General features: G+C 41.3%; 1 pseudogene; it reads right to left on the reverse strand.

Annotated features, from left to right (window-relative positions):
• Nucleotides 1-7,530: 7,530 nt before the first annotated feature.
• LOC121829849 (NADH dehydrogenase [ubiquinone] 1 alpha subcomplex subunit 11 pseudogene) lies at nt 7,531-9,949 on the reverse strand (annotated as a pseudogene).
• Nucleotides 9,950-13,182: the final 3,233 nt, after the last annotated feature.

Below are 13,182 nucleotides of genomic sequence, written 5' to 3' on the forward strand. Positions count from 1 at the left end.
GAAAAAGTTTTGTTTTGAATCTGAAATTGCTCTAAATAGTACAATCTATGTTTAAACAAACTCCACCCGTCCCCTCTCTGGCCTCCCCATAGGCTGGGTACAGCTGTCATCTGGGTGGTGGCATCAATCTGTCCCTCACCTAAGGCAGACTGTCACAGTTGCCTTCCATAGACCCAGGCCTTCCTCACTGCCCCCTTATCTCCCTCTTGCTGACTAGTGTTAGGTCACATGACCAGCCCTGTCCCCAGGTCTGAGGAGCCTTTCCGTGTGTGTGTGTGTGTGTGTGTGTGTGTGTGTGTGTGTGTGTGTGTGTGTGTGTACACAAAGCTAGTCTGCATGGGCATTCTAGAATGTCCATCCCTAGGCAGCAGTCTCTGCTTGGCCTGCTTACTTGGCGGTGTGTGGAGGAAAGTCACATGTACACATAGAATTTTATGGCAAGGCCATCTGATAATGATAAACAGGCAGCTGGAAAGAACATCATTTTTAAAAGAATGAACAATCTGGCAGCAGCAGCAGATTAGGGGGAAATGATTTTAGAATTAGCCTTTGGCAAAAATGATCGGAGACTCCCAAGTCTGATGGATGAGCGTGTTGTCTGTTGGGAAAGGTGACAGAAAACCGTGTGAGGGCTAATTTATTTCACCTGGACTGCATGTGTGCCGATACAGAACACAGCAGGCTCCCAGTAACTCTGATTCAGAGCAAGTCCACAGAAGGATATGAGATGTGGTTCACAGTGGCTGCTGTGGAAACCACAGTGCAGATGTGGCTGCTATGGTGCATGAGACCCTGCGAGTCTTCACTGTGGAGAGCTATCATCATGCCATACGAACTTGCCAAACCATGCCAAACAGTGGTGGTTTCAAACAGTGTAACACCAGCTTCCTTGTCTATCACATGAAGAGTTCAGGCTACAGTGACAGCTCATACATCATGCACGTCTCCAATTGCTAGGTTACGATTTTCTAATTCTAGTCAGAGCTATGAGCCCAGGTATTTCCTCTTCCTTCAATTTTTGAGGATGTTTGTTTGTTTTCCATTGAATCTTAGTACTATTCCATGCTATATATTGACTGATTTTTTACAACATACTCTTGCAGAAACTGATCCAATACTCTAAAAGTGAGAACGCACATGAGAGAGAGGTTAATCTACCCATAAGGGCTCCCGTAGCCCACACACGAACATCCAGAAGACAGGCCTCTAGGAGTGTCTGAGATGGGCTTTTTAGAATAGGTTCAGTGAATTGGGAAGGTCCCGCTAAATGTGGGTGGTATCATTCTCTGGATCACCAAGGTCCTGGACTGGATAGGGAGGAGAAAGTGAGCCAAGTGTGAACATGCATCACTCTGTGACCTAACAGTGGATACAGTATGACTAGCTGCTGCCTGCTCCTGACTCCTTGCTCTTCTCTGCCATAATGGACTCCTTAAACAGTAAACCACAACAAGCCCTTCCTTCCACAAGTCACTTCTTATCAGTTTTTGTTTGTTTGTTTGTTTGTTTGTTTGTTTTAACAGCAGCAAGAAAAGTAACTGAAGCAGAAACCGGGACACAGAGTATCCAGGATGGCAGGCAGCTGTAATCCTGGGACACAGAGTATCCAGGATGGAGGGCAGCTGTAATCCTGGGACACAGAGTATCCAGGATGGAGGGCAGCTGTAATCCTGGGACACAGAGTATCCAGGATGGAGGGCAGCTGTAATCCTGGGACACAGAGTATCCAGGATGGAGGGCAGCTGTAATCCTGGGACACAGAGTATCCAGGATGGAGGGCAACTGTAATCCTGAGACACAGAGTACCCAGGATGGCAGGCAACTGTAATCCTGGGACACAGAGTATCCAGGATGGAGGGCAGCTGTAATCCTGGGACACAGAGTATCCAGGATGGAGGGCAACTGTAATCCTGAGACACAGAGAATCTAGGATGGCAGGCAGCTGTAATCCCCCATCCCATAATGCCAAGGACAATAAGACTCCTGGAAAGTTTTGTGCACAGTTGAAGCTTCTCAACTATTGAAGTAAGGAGAAAGCCTTGTTTCTACCCTGCTTAGACACAGGAGGCAAAATTTGAATTCATAAAAATCATGTTTTTAAGCATTTTGCAGAATGGAAAAAACAATAAGAGGTAAGCTACTGAAATCAAACGTTAGGAGGTAGAAAGCAAATTCCATGATCCAAGCTCCTGCAGCAGGGACAAACACAGGTGTGTAAAATAACTTTGATTTTCCCTTGTTTTCCGACAACTCACTTCTGTCCTGAATTTTCTTTTCACTTAAAAGCTTAATCTAAAATATTCCCTATAAAATGCCACAGCCACAACAGAAAACAATACGGTAGTTCCTCAAAAGTTTAAAAATAGAATGGACATATGATCCAGCAAACTCATGCAGGTAAAACCATGAGGCATCTAAGGAAGCCAGATTCCTGAGGCTGAAGACAGGACGTGGGAGGGGTGGGGGGAGGTCATGATTAAGGGGTATGAAGCTTCATTTAAGCCAGAGGAAAGGCTCCCTGGTGACAAAACACAATGGGTCTCTGCTAACCCCACCCACACATGCTAACAAAGATACGTTTTTATTGCAAACAGCATGCTAATGTTATACTTTATGAAAAGATTAAGAGAAAACTTTTTTTATTCTTTTTAAGTAAAGGTCTAATCTAAATTATCCCAGAGAATTCCAATTTCTTCCATAGTTTCCTCAGGTTTTTCCTGTCCTCTTTTGTGGCTTCATTTAGACATGGACAGTCAGCGGGGTGGTGCTGAAGGAGGATTATGCCTGGCTGATGGTAAAGTATCATGAAGAGATACCTGGTCACCCTCCTGACTCTCAGACTCCTAGGGACCCCAGGCAAAAGGTTCTTGCCAGTTTTTCTTCACTTCCTGATCGGGTCAGCCAATCTCTTTGGTGGACAATGGGTGGTTTCAATTTTGAGGTGCTGTCGTTTATCTGTGAACATCCTTGTGTAAATCATGTTTGCAATTCTGTTGGTCTTAATCCCATCAGTGGGACTGTGGCCATGGCAGCCTGAGCTTCTGAGGATACAACAGAGCGGAACTGTATCTTTTCTATGTGTGGATTCACAAATTCTTAGGATGCATTACAGTTGCCTAAGGTATATTTCTGTGATGTGTGGTACTTCTCTGTAGCCTGGAAGCAGTAAGTTACCCTCTGGCCCAGTCATGCAGGTGTCTGTCTAGGTTGCTGCTATGATACAAGAATCCAGTGAAGCATTTTTCAGAAACCATGTCTGATGTTCAGCATGTGATTATACTCCGGCCATGTCTGTATGTGTTTAGACTTAGCACATAACACAGTTTTCTCTCTTATTTACCAGGTCCCAAGCCTCACCAGTGAGACAGTGAGAGAGAAGTGTTCCCGGTAGTCCTTGACTGATGCTGTGCCCTTTCCCGGCAACCACTCTGGAGTCTGCTGAAGGAAGGCAACGTGTTTGTGTTTCTCTGATGACCAAGTTAAGCACCTTTCCATGGACTTGCTCTCCACTTGACAGTCTTCTGTTGTGGAATATTATTTTAACTAAGCAAAGATGTGTTACATTAGTTTATACTGCAGAATATTACTTTAACTATGTGAATGGTGTTACACTTATTTCTGCTTCATTTGTTTAATTATGTAAAGATGTGTTGCATTTGTTTCACCTTGCCTGCCTAGGGCATCTGATTGGTCTAATAAAAAGCTGAACGGCCAATAGCTAGGCGGGAGAGGCATAGGTGGGGCTGGCGGGCAGAGAGAATAAGTAGGAGGAGGAATCAGGCTTGAAAAGAACAAGAGGAGGGAAGAAGGAGGAGGAGAATAAGGGAGAAAGAGGGGGGCACACCCGGGGCCAGAAGCCAGGCAGCCTCCAGCCAGCCAGTCACGAGAGGCAGTGAAAGTGAGACACACAGAAGGAAAGAGAGGTGAAAAGCCCCGAGGCCAAACATAGATGAAGAGAAACAGGTTAAGTTGTAAGAGCCAGTGGGACAAGCCTAAGATGAGACCGAGCATTCATAACTAATAATAAGTCTCTGTGTCTTGATGTGGGAGCAGGTTGGTGGGACAAAAGAAAGCCTGGGACAGTCTCCCTCTGTATCTGCTGAAACATTCACCCTTCTTTCTATTGGGGTTTTGATGATTAATGTGGCTTGCATATATACATATACATATATATGTATATGTATATGATGGATTAAGATACATAAAATCTGAGCTTTAAACATGTAAATCTCTCATCACAGCATGTGCTTGCACTCTGTGGTTGGTCCTTTCACTTCCTCAACAGAATCTTTCATGGAAAAAAGTTTGTGTTATTCTGTGGTCCGGCATTCCCCTGTGTTTCCTTTGTAGCCACTGCTTTTATGTGAAGAACTGTTGGTTGTATCCAGAAAGGCATTTGAAAGCTTCTCTGCCTCACAGTTCACAGTTTCATCTGGAATCAATTTTTGTGTCTGGGGTGAAATAGAAGTCAAGAATCATGTTTTTCCATGTGGATATTCTGTTGACCCAGCATTATTTATTACAAAGGCCACCATTTCCTCGGTGAACTGCAATGCCACCACCATGAAGCAGAGGGCCGCCTACATGGCCTCTTTGAGCTTGCTCGGCTGTTACAGCAGCTCGTGTGTCTTTTCTCCTGTGACTGCCACACTGTAGTCCAAGTTCTGACCCCTTGTCTACATCAGCATAGATCTCCAAGTGTGGTTACTAATGCCCAGAAGGCCGCTTATACCAGCACTGAAGAACAAACCGTGCTTCAGATTTTGACTATTGTATAATGTTTAGATAAAGCTTGACAGAGGCAGATTATTAAACAAACCTGACTTAAGACTCAGTCCCTTAATTAGAAGTCCTACATACTTAGTGGAAACTGTAAGCAATTATTTTGAAAAAAACATGTAATCTTTGTCTTTAAAAGCATATTGTTTGCTTAAGGAAAAGTAAAAGCAGGGAACTAAGTCATTGTCTCAATTTTCGGATTTTAGGATAGCAGAGCGTAAAGGGTCATCTCCCCACTGAGGGTAACTTTCCATGAGGGGAGTTTGTACCCGGGTGCAGGACTCATCATGTCCCGAAGGCCAGTTTATTTTATAAGCAATAGGGATTTATTTTTTAGATTACTGAGTCAGAGATGAGATAATAATTGACAAAATAATATCCTGACTAAAAGTATTTAAAGAAATACTTAGTATAAACTAAAAGGAATGTATATGCATGTGTGTAATGTATTATGTGACTGTATATTTTTATTTTTATATTTATGTAATATATACTTATTTTTACTTAAATTCTTAAAAGTAGGGGTACTTTGGAAGTTTTTGCTAATATGACCATTTACTAATGTGATGGTTTGAACAGGAATGGCCCCCATAGGCTCATAGGTTTGAAAGCTTGGTCATTAGGGAGTGGTACTTCTTGACAGGGATTAGGAGGTGTGGCATTGTCGGGGTAGTTGTAGACTTGCTGGAGGAAGTGTGTCACTGGGGGTGGGCCTTGGAGTTTCAAATGCTCAAGCCAGGCCCGGAGTCTCTCTTTCTCTCTGCCTGTTGCCTGTGGATCTGGATGTAGAATTCTCAGCTACTTCTCCATCACCATGTCTACCTGCATGCTGACGTGTTTCCTGCCATAATGACAATGGACTAGATCTCCAAACTGTAAGCCAGCTTCAGTTAAATGTTTCCTTTATAAGAGTTGCTGTGGTCATGGTTTCTCTTCACAGTAATAGGCCAAGACAGCTAGTAAGCCAATACAAACAATGTTCACACCATTTTTAATATACTATTGGTTAGATCACATTCAGTAGCATCAGCAATCCTGAATGAAAAAATCTTGCTTTTAAAGATATGACTTTTCACATTGAGTGAAAGATCTTTAATCTTAGAAACACAGAACCTAACCTGATTGTTGATGAGGCTTTAAGCGGGCTGGGTAGGCACCAATAGCTTAGTTTTTAAATAACATTTTTCCTTTTAGTTTAAATTGGACAAAATAAGGACACTGAAAAAAAAACTATCTTTTAAGAGGAACTCACAGGTAGCAGACAAGGTTTTTTACTCCTTAATGTTGTAACTATGTTAAATTTATCTTCAAAATATAATATCAGTTATAATTATATCAGCATTTAATAATGTAGCCATGTTTATTGCAAACAGAGGGAACTCACCTACATTTGAATGCTGCTGCTGGTTGATACTGTGTCTCCTGTGATCCACACCATGCAAAGGAAACTTATCTAACAAACCCATGTCTATCATTTTATATAGAACAGCCTTAAAAATTATATTTAATATTTATGTATTAAGAATAATTTTGAAAAAAAATCCATATAAATTAGTTCAAAAAAGATTTATAACATACATCCCCAGAGGTACCTCAACATAAAGCATTTTTAGGTACTCCTAATTTTTTTTTAACACATGACTATTTTGTAAATAAAATAAGTAATTTAAGGTCTTGTATAATATTAAAGGGACCAGCCTTAATATTATACATCCCAGGAGCTCAGGAGAGAGAACTACTAACGGCGAGGACTATTTTCAGGAAATAGAATCTCAGCACTCCGAGCTCTATAGTCCACTTGCTTTAATTCCTCTGGCATAACATCCTATACACACAGCTTCAGTTCTGTTCTCATGTCTAGCTCCTTTCTTGCCTGATTTCTCTCTATATTTATCTACTGTCCCCCCTAGGTTCTATCTTAATTCCTTCATCTAGTTCTGTCCCTTCTAGGTTCTCATCTATCTAGTTCTTTCTCCTATCAGCTCCTCTCCCATCTCCTTCTCTCTCATCTGGCTCTTCCTCATCTTGTTCTTCCCCACCTGGCTCTTCCTCCTCTTCCATCTCGTTCCTCTAGTCCTCTCTTTTAGCCCTTTAATCTAGTTCTTCCCCATCTCAGTTTGTTCCTCTCAAGTTCTTACCCATATAGTTCTTCCATTTTCTTTTCTCTTCTCCGACCTCTCGGTGCCCTGGAAGTCCCATATAAAGGGAGGGTCTGAGCAAATTGTGTAAAGCTGTTTACTTAACATCTACCTCACCTAGGTGGTGTCTCCTTGTGGAATTTACCTTAAGTCAGGAGACTTGCATGTGGGCTGCTATCATTGTTAGTCCTCGGAAGTTGGGCGCCCCCCTCCCGGGTGGTGTTTCCTGTAGTCCTTGAAAGTGGCTAAGGGAGATCTGATTCCAGAGAAAGCCTTTCCTGGGCTGTTTTCCAAATACCTGGAATGTGTATGTCCAGAGAGTGATCGGTCCACACTGTTAGCCCTTCTTAGGGAAAAGTTAATTGGGAAAACTATGAAGACACACATGATTTTCATAACAGAATACAGCTGATATATAACAAGCCAAGTAACACCAAAAACTCCTTGGGATTTGGCTTCCTCTGGAGGAATTCCCTGATTCCTCCAGGTAGTGACTTTGCCATAACCAGCTGAGTTCTTATGATATTCCTGCAGCATTAAGGCCCATTTTAGAAAGAAATTCTTTTTTTTCCCCCAAAGGACACCCAGTGTTTATTTGCCACAGGGGTTCTGATCATACCTTGGGGGTGGGTGGCAAAGAATTCCCAGCCTTCCAGCCTTCCAGCTTGCCGATCTTGAACAGGGTTGCCTGAGGTGCCCATGTATACGCAGCCAACAGCTCCAGTCCCATAGCTGTGAGTACGTGCTCCCAGGGTCAAGCCCCGGCGCAGCCTCCGATGAAGCAGTTCAGGGGGTCATCTGGCTTCTCCCGGACCTGAACTCCGATGAAGTAGTTCAGGGGGTCATCTGGCTTCTCCCGGACCTGGACTCCAATGAAGTAGTTCAGGGGGTCATCTGGCTTCTCCCGGACCTGGACACCGACACAAGCGGCGAGACCAAACCTAGCTCCGACGGCAGCCGCTGTGCACGTCTACCCACCAGCCTGGGTCCCTGCTTCCAGGTAGGAATCTGCCGGGTTGAGTAAACGCTGTAAGCTGAGCCTATCACGCCAATGAGGCCACCAAATGAACGCAGTGGTGATGTAGGTCTTGTGGTGACACTGGGTGCCATCAGAGATCTCATTGTAGCCCTGAGGAGCTGCTGGGCCATGGCTATGCCTGGCTGTGCTCACTCCCTAGAAAAAAACTTAGTAAAATTTCTGTGTTTGGTGTCAAATTTTATAGTCCAATGAAGTTTTTTCTCTTATGAGTGAATGTTGTTTTATATAAGCAAATAACATTTTAAAGATTTATAAAACATTTAACAGACCTCAAAATGCCATTTAAATGGCTATTCGGAAGGTAAATGAATACTTTGGTTCCTCAAACTGACTTAAAAGGCACTTTAACATATCCCCCAGGCACTCACATTCACTTAGGCGCGCGCGCGTGTACACACACACACACACACACACACACACACACACACACACACACACACACACACGTTAAGGAATGTCAAGACTTAAAAACAAAATAAAAAAGACATAAAAATGACGAGCATTCCATCTCTGTTCGGAGGGAATGGGGTCAGCTCTGGGGAGCCTGTCAGGCTGCCTTGTCAGTCTGTCAGTCTGTTGAATACTTTGACTCCTGTGAGATGGTCCTGTTCTTTAACACCAAGAGGGCACTGGCATGCAATAGTTGATTGATGGTGTGTGGCCTGGTGTCCCTGTGTCACTGAAGACCTTGGTACCACCCTGAATGCATCAAAGCTCAGCTTTCTCAGTTTTTATAATTGCTATCTCTTCATCTTTTTGTTTTTGGTTTTGGTTTTTGTTTTTGTTTTTCGAGACAGGGTTTCTCCGTGTAGTTTTGGTGTCTGTCCTGGATCTCGCTCTGTAGACCAGACTGGCCTCGAACTCCCAGAGATCCTCCTGGCTCTACCTCCTAAGTGCTGGGATTAAAGGTGTTCACCACCACGCCCGGCCTCATCTTTAATTTTTGTCTTACAAAATACAAACATTAATTTTAAGTGGACCCAGATTCTATGGTTTAATGTTCTATTTCTTTCTGGTATTGAAATAAAACACTGTTTTCAAATCATCGTGTTATTTGTAGCACCTCACTAAGTCCTACTGACGATTTTGTTTTCAAGTTCTTTTGAGTTTTTTGTGCACATTCATCTCTTCAAATAATGAGAGTATTTTTCTTTTTTTAGCTTTTTAAGGGTTTTACCTAATTTCCCTGCCCATTTCACCCCCTAAAATATCCAGTCTTCACTGAATAACAGACTGTATCTTTATTTCATTCCTAGTCTCAGGAGGGACATTTTTCTTTCATATTTCACTGTTAAATATGGTGTTTACTGTAAGACTCCAAGGAAGCCTTTTTCAGATTAAAAAGCACTTTCTCATTTCTAGTTTCCTAGGAGAGTTTTTTATTATGGCCGCTGGACTCTCTGCTTTATTTTTTTCAACAGGTAGATGTTATAATTTCCTTCCACTTCCCTTAATGTGGCGAGTTACCTCGACTTTCTTAACATTAAACCACTCTTAGGCATCAATTGATTCACAAGTGTTTCAAGATTTTTATACGACGTTCATGGGGGAAATTGGCATGTAAAATTCTTTCTCACAGTATTCTTGCCAGAGTCTGGCATCAGAATGCAGCCATCCTCTGAGAGCCAGCGTGGGCACATGCCATCCTTTCTCATTGAGGTCCACATTATTTCTTCCTTAAATGTTTGGGAAGATTCACCAGGGAAGGCATCTGGGCCCAAACTTGTTTTTCTGGAAAGGAAGCGTTCAATTTGTCTAAGAAACAAAATTTATTTAGATTTTTCTGCTTCTTGGGTCAGATTTGGCATCTCATGATCTTTGAGGAATTTGTCCGTTGCAGCCAAATGTTCACATTTCTTGGAGTAAAATTGTCGTTAGGATGCTTGTGAGAGCATTTTAATTTCTGCAGAATATATACCAATGCCGTTTGGTTTGTGTTCATGCGATCTCCTTTCGCGTTTGTCACTGATGCTAGCAGGCTGTGGAGCTTCATCGCCCGTGCTGAGAACTGTCTTGAGCTCCTGGTTTCCTCATCACTTATGTTTCATCTTTGTTATTACAGCCCATGTCATTGATGTCTGTGCTTCATTTCCCCTCTAGCGTCTCTGTTACCCTTTGCCTACTTTCCTGAATTGGCTACTTTCTTGAAATAAGCTTTCGATCACATATTTTATAACTTTGTATATTTACTCGTTTCTTGGAAATTTTGTTGAAAATCATACTTGAGAATGAAGTTTGCCCTCTTATTTCTTGCCCAGTTTTTTTATGCACAGCATCTGTGTCCTAACTGATAATGTACTGATGGGGTTTTCTATTTTGTTATCTATGTTTCTATTTTATCGGTTACAGGAGCTCCAATGGTCTGTCTCTGTATAATTGGCTCCACTTTCCTTTACATGCAGATGCCTTCCTGCTGGGTGCTTAAACATTAACAGTCATTGAATTTTCCAAGTAGATGGGCATGTTTAAGACTAGGAAATAATTTGCTTTATACTTAGGCCTGTTTCTTGACTCAATCCCACTGTATCTGAGGTTAGTGGGGTTCCGAGTGCAGCCTTCCAATTGGTGACTGTGCTTCACGTCCTCTCTCACACATTTTTGCATTTGGGCAGAATATGGATGCTTTTTATAATGTTATTCCATCCGATACTTTTACACAGTCCATTTTATTTTGTTGCACTTATGAATATATTGGAGTTGAAAGCTACTGATTTATTCTTGAATTTTTGTTCCTGTTTTTATTTTTTGATTCCTTTGACTTCTTTTGTATTAAAAATAATTTTCCTCTAAAGGTGTTAGTTTTACATGTTCTTTTGGTTTAAATTGCCATCTTATAGATGACACATGAATTACATTAGTTATTTTTTGCTGATCTACTAGTTATTTCTTTACTGTGAGTTAATTTTTACTACCTCTCAGAAAAATTACCTTCTATTCTTTTAAAATGTGACCATCATGCCTTTGACTTTAACCATTTTCTCTTTTTCATATGTTTTTATTTATTCTTTAAAGATTTCATAAATATGATTTGTCATGTTTAGTTAATATTTATGGATATTTTATTTTTCTATTCTTTATTCCTTCTTCTGAGCATATTTTAGTATTCTCTGAACAAATTTCTCTTTAGTGTGTCTTTTGATAAATGTCAGCTAAAAACAACGTTTTTTTTAACTTTTGTTTCTTTGCAAACATCTAATTTCATGATTTGATTTATGTTATAATTGTGCATCTTTGTAGAACATGGTGGGGTTCGAGTTGTCTCTATAATATACTCTCATAGCTATCGCCTCAAACACTCGTTAAGTCTCTGTGGAGAAGCTGTTCATAGCCCTCCTCCCCAGCTCTCCGAAGGGAGACTATGTGGAGGTTTACAAACAATGCCCACCTTCTCCCTCCCTCTCCCTGTCTCCTCTCCCCCTTCTTCCCTCCCCCTCTTCCTCTCTTCCTCTTCCTCTCCCCCTCCTCCTTTTCCCTCCCCCTCCTCTTCTCTCATACAAATCACTTATATAATTTTCAACTGTAGACTTCTCATTAAATTCTCTTTAAAAGATCTAGTTAGAGACCACATCTGATACCAAATATACAAATCTCAAGCCTTTTATATAAAATGGCATATTGCATGCTGTTTGCATATAATCTATAATTCCCTTTCATATTCTTTAAATTTTCTTTTTACTGCTTATATTTATTAATGCAGTGTAAAGACTCTGACTTCCGAGTACCAGGATTGCAGGTGCATCCATGCCCACCTGCAGTCCACCCTGAGTTAATTTTTGTACAAGGTTAACACCTCCTTTTCTTGCCTACATGGCTTCACTACTCTAGCACTGTTTGATGAACATCCCCCCACTCTGTTGACTTTGCTAAAAACCAGTTGTGTGTGTTTGTGTGGCTGTTTCTGGTTGCCCATCCCACTGGCTAATTTTAGTATTCCTCCAGCACTCAGGCAACATTTTGTTACTAGAGCATTGTGTTTGGAATTAATTTGGTAAAAACTCTTTAGCATACTATTCTTGGTTTCTAAGACTGATTAGGTCTCCTGTCATCCGTAACTCTTCATAAAAACTGTAAATTACACTTGGAGATCGCTGGGGTGGTGATGGAGTCTGGCATTTTAGATCATCCAATCTAGGAACATGATAAGTTATTATAATTATTTATGCCTTTTGTTTGTTTGTTTTTCAAGACAGGGTTTCTCTGAGTAGTCTTGTCTGTCTTAGAACTAGTAATGTAGACCAGACTGGACTTGAACTCAGAGATATGCCTGTCTCTGCCTCCCAAGTGCTGGGATTAAAGGTGTGTGTCACCACCACCCAGCTTATTTATGTCTTTTAAATTTTTATTTTAGTAGTATCTTGTAATTTTCAGTGTACATGTCATATATTCTTTTATATACGCATCTTATTTCATTGTTTTAGACTAGATTATAAGTGGTACTGTAGCTTTTAACTTAGTCCTCCATTGCTGGCTGACTTGTGCATGTGTATTCATTTTAGGTTGATACATTTTTCAACATGATGAATCCTACCAACTGCAAAATGGGATGATTCTACTTCTTCCTCTCTGTTGTTATATACTTTGCTTTTCTTGTCATAAATAACTAGAGCTTCAGGACTGTGCTGGAGTGTGGGAAGAGGTGGCCTCATTGTCTTGGAGCTGAGGTATTGAGCTTTTGTAACATTGAAATAAGATGATGGCTGTAGGTTTTTATAGATGCGTTTAAGTGAGAAAGCCCCTATCTACTCCTAGCTAGCTGAGAGATTTTTGTCAAGAATGAATACCGTTTCAGTGTGGGAGAAGAAAATAAAAGGGACACAATCGAGAAAGAGGGCAGAGTGTCCTTACTTGAAGATGACGTGATCCTTTGTATAAGCAACTCCAGACAATGTCATCAAACCCTCTGTAGCTACTCAACATTTTCAGAAAGGTGACAGGGTCCATAATCAATACCACAAATCTGTGGCCTTCCTGTATGCCAGTGTCAAAACATCCTGAAAAGGAAATCAGGGACCTGATCCCGTTCATGATAGCTGCACAAAAATAAAACATTTAAGAATAAACCTAACCAAGGCCATGAAAGACCTTATCTTAGTTAGGCTTTCTATTGCTGTGATAACACTACAACCAAAAGCATAATTGGGAGGAAAAGGTTTATTTGGCTTGCACATTCCAATCAGAGTCCATCACTGAGGGGAGTCAGGGCAGAAACTCGAGCAAGAACCTGAG

Source organism: Peromyscus maniculatus, chromosome 5, assembly GCF_049852395.1.
Source record: "Peromyscus maniculatus bairdii isolate BWxNUB_F1_BW_parent chromosome 5, HU_Pman_BW_mat_3.1, whole genome shotgun sequence".
NCBI lineage: Eukaryota > Metazoa > Chordata > Mammalia > Rodentia > Cricetidae > Peromyscus > Peromyscus maniculatus.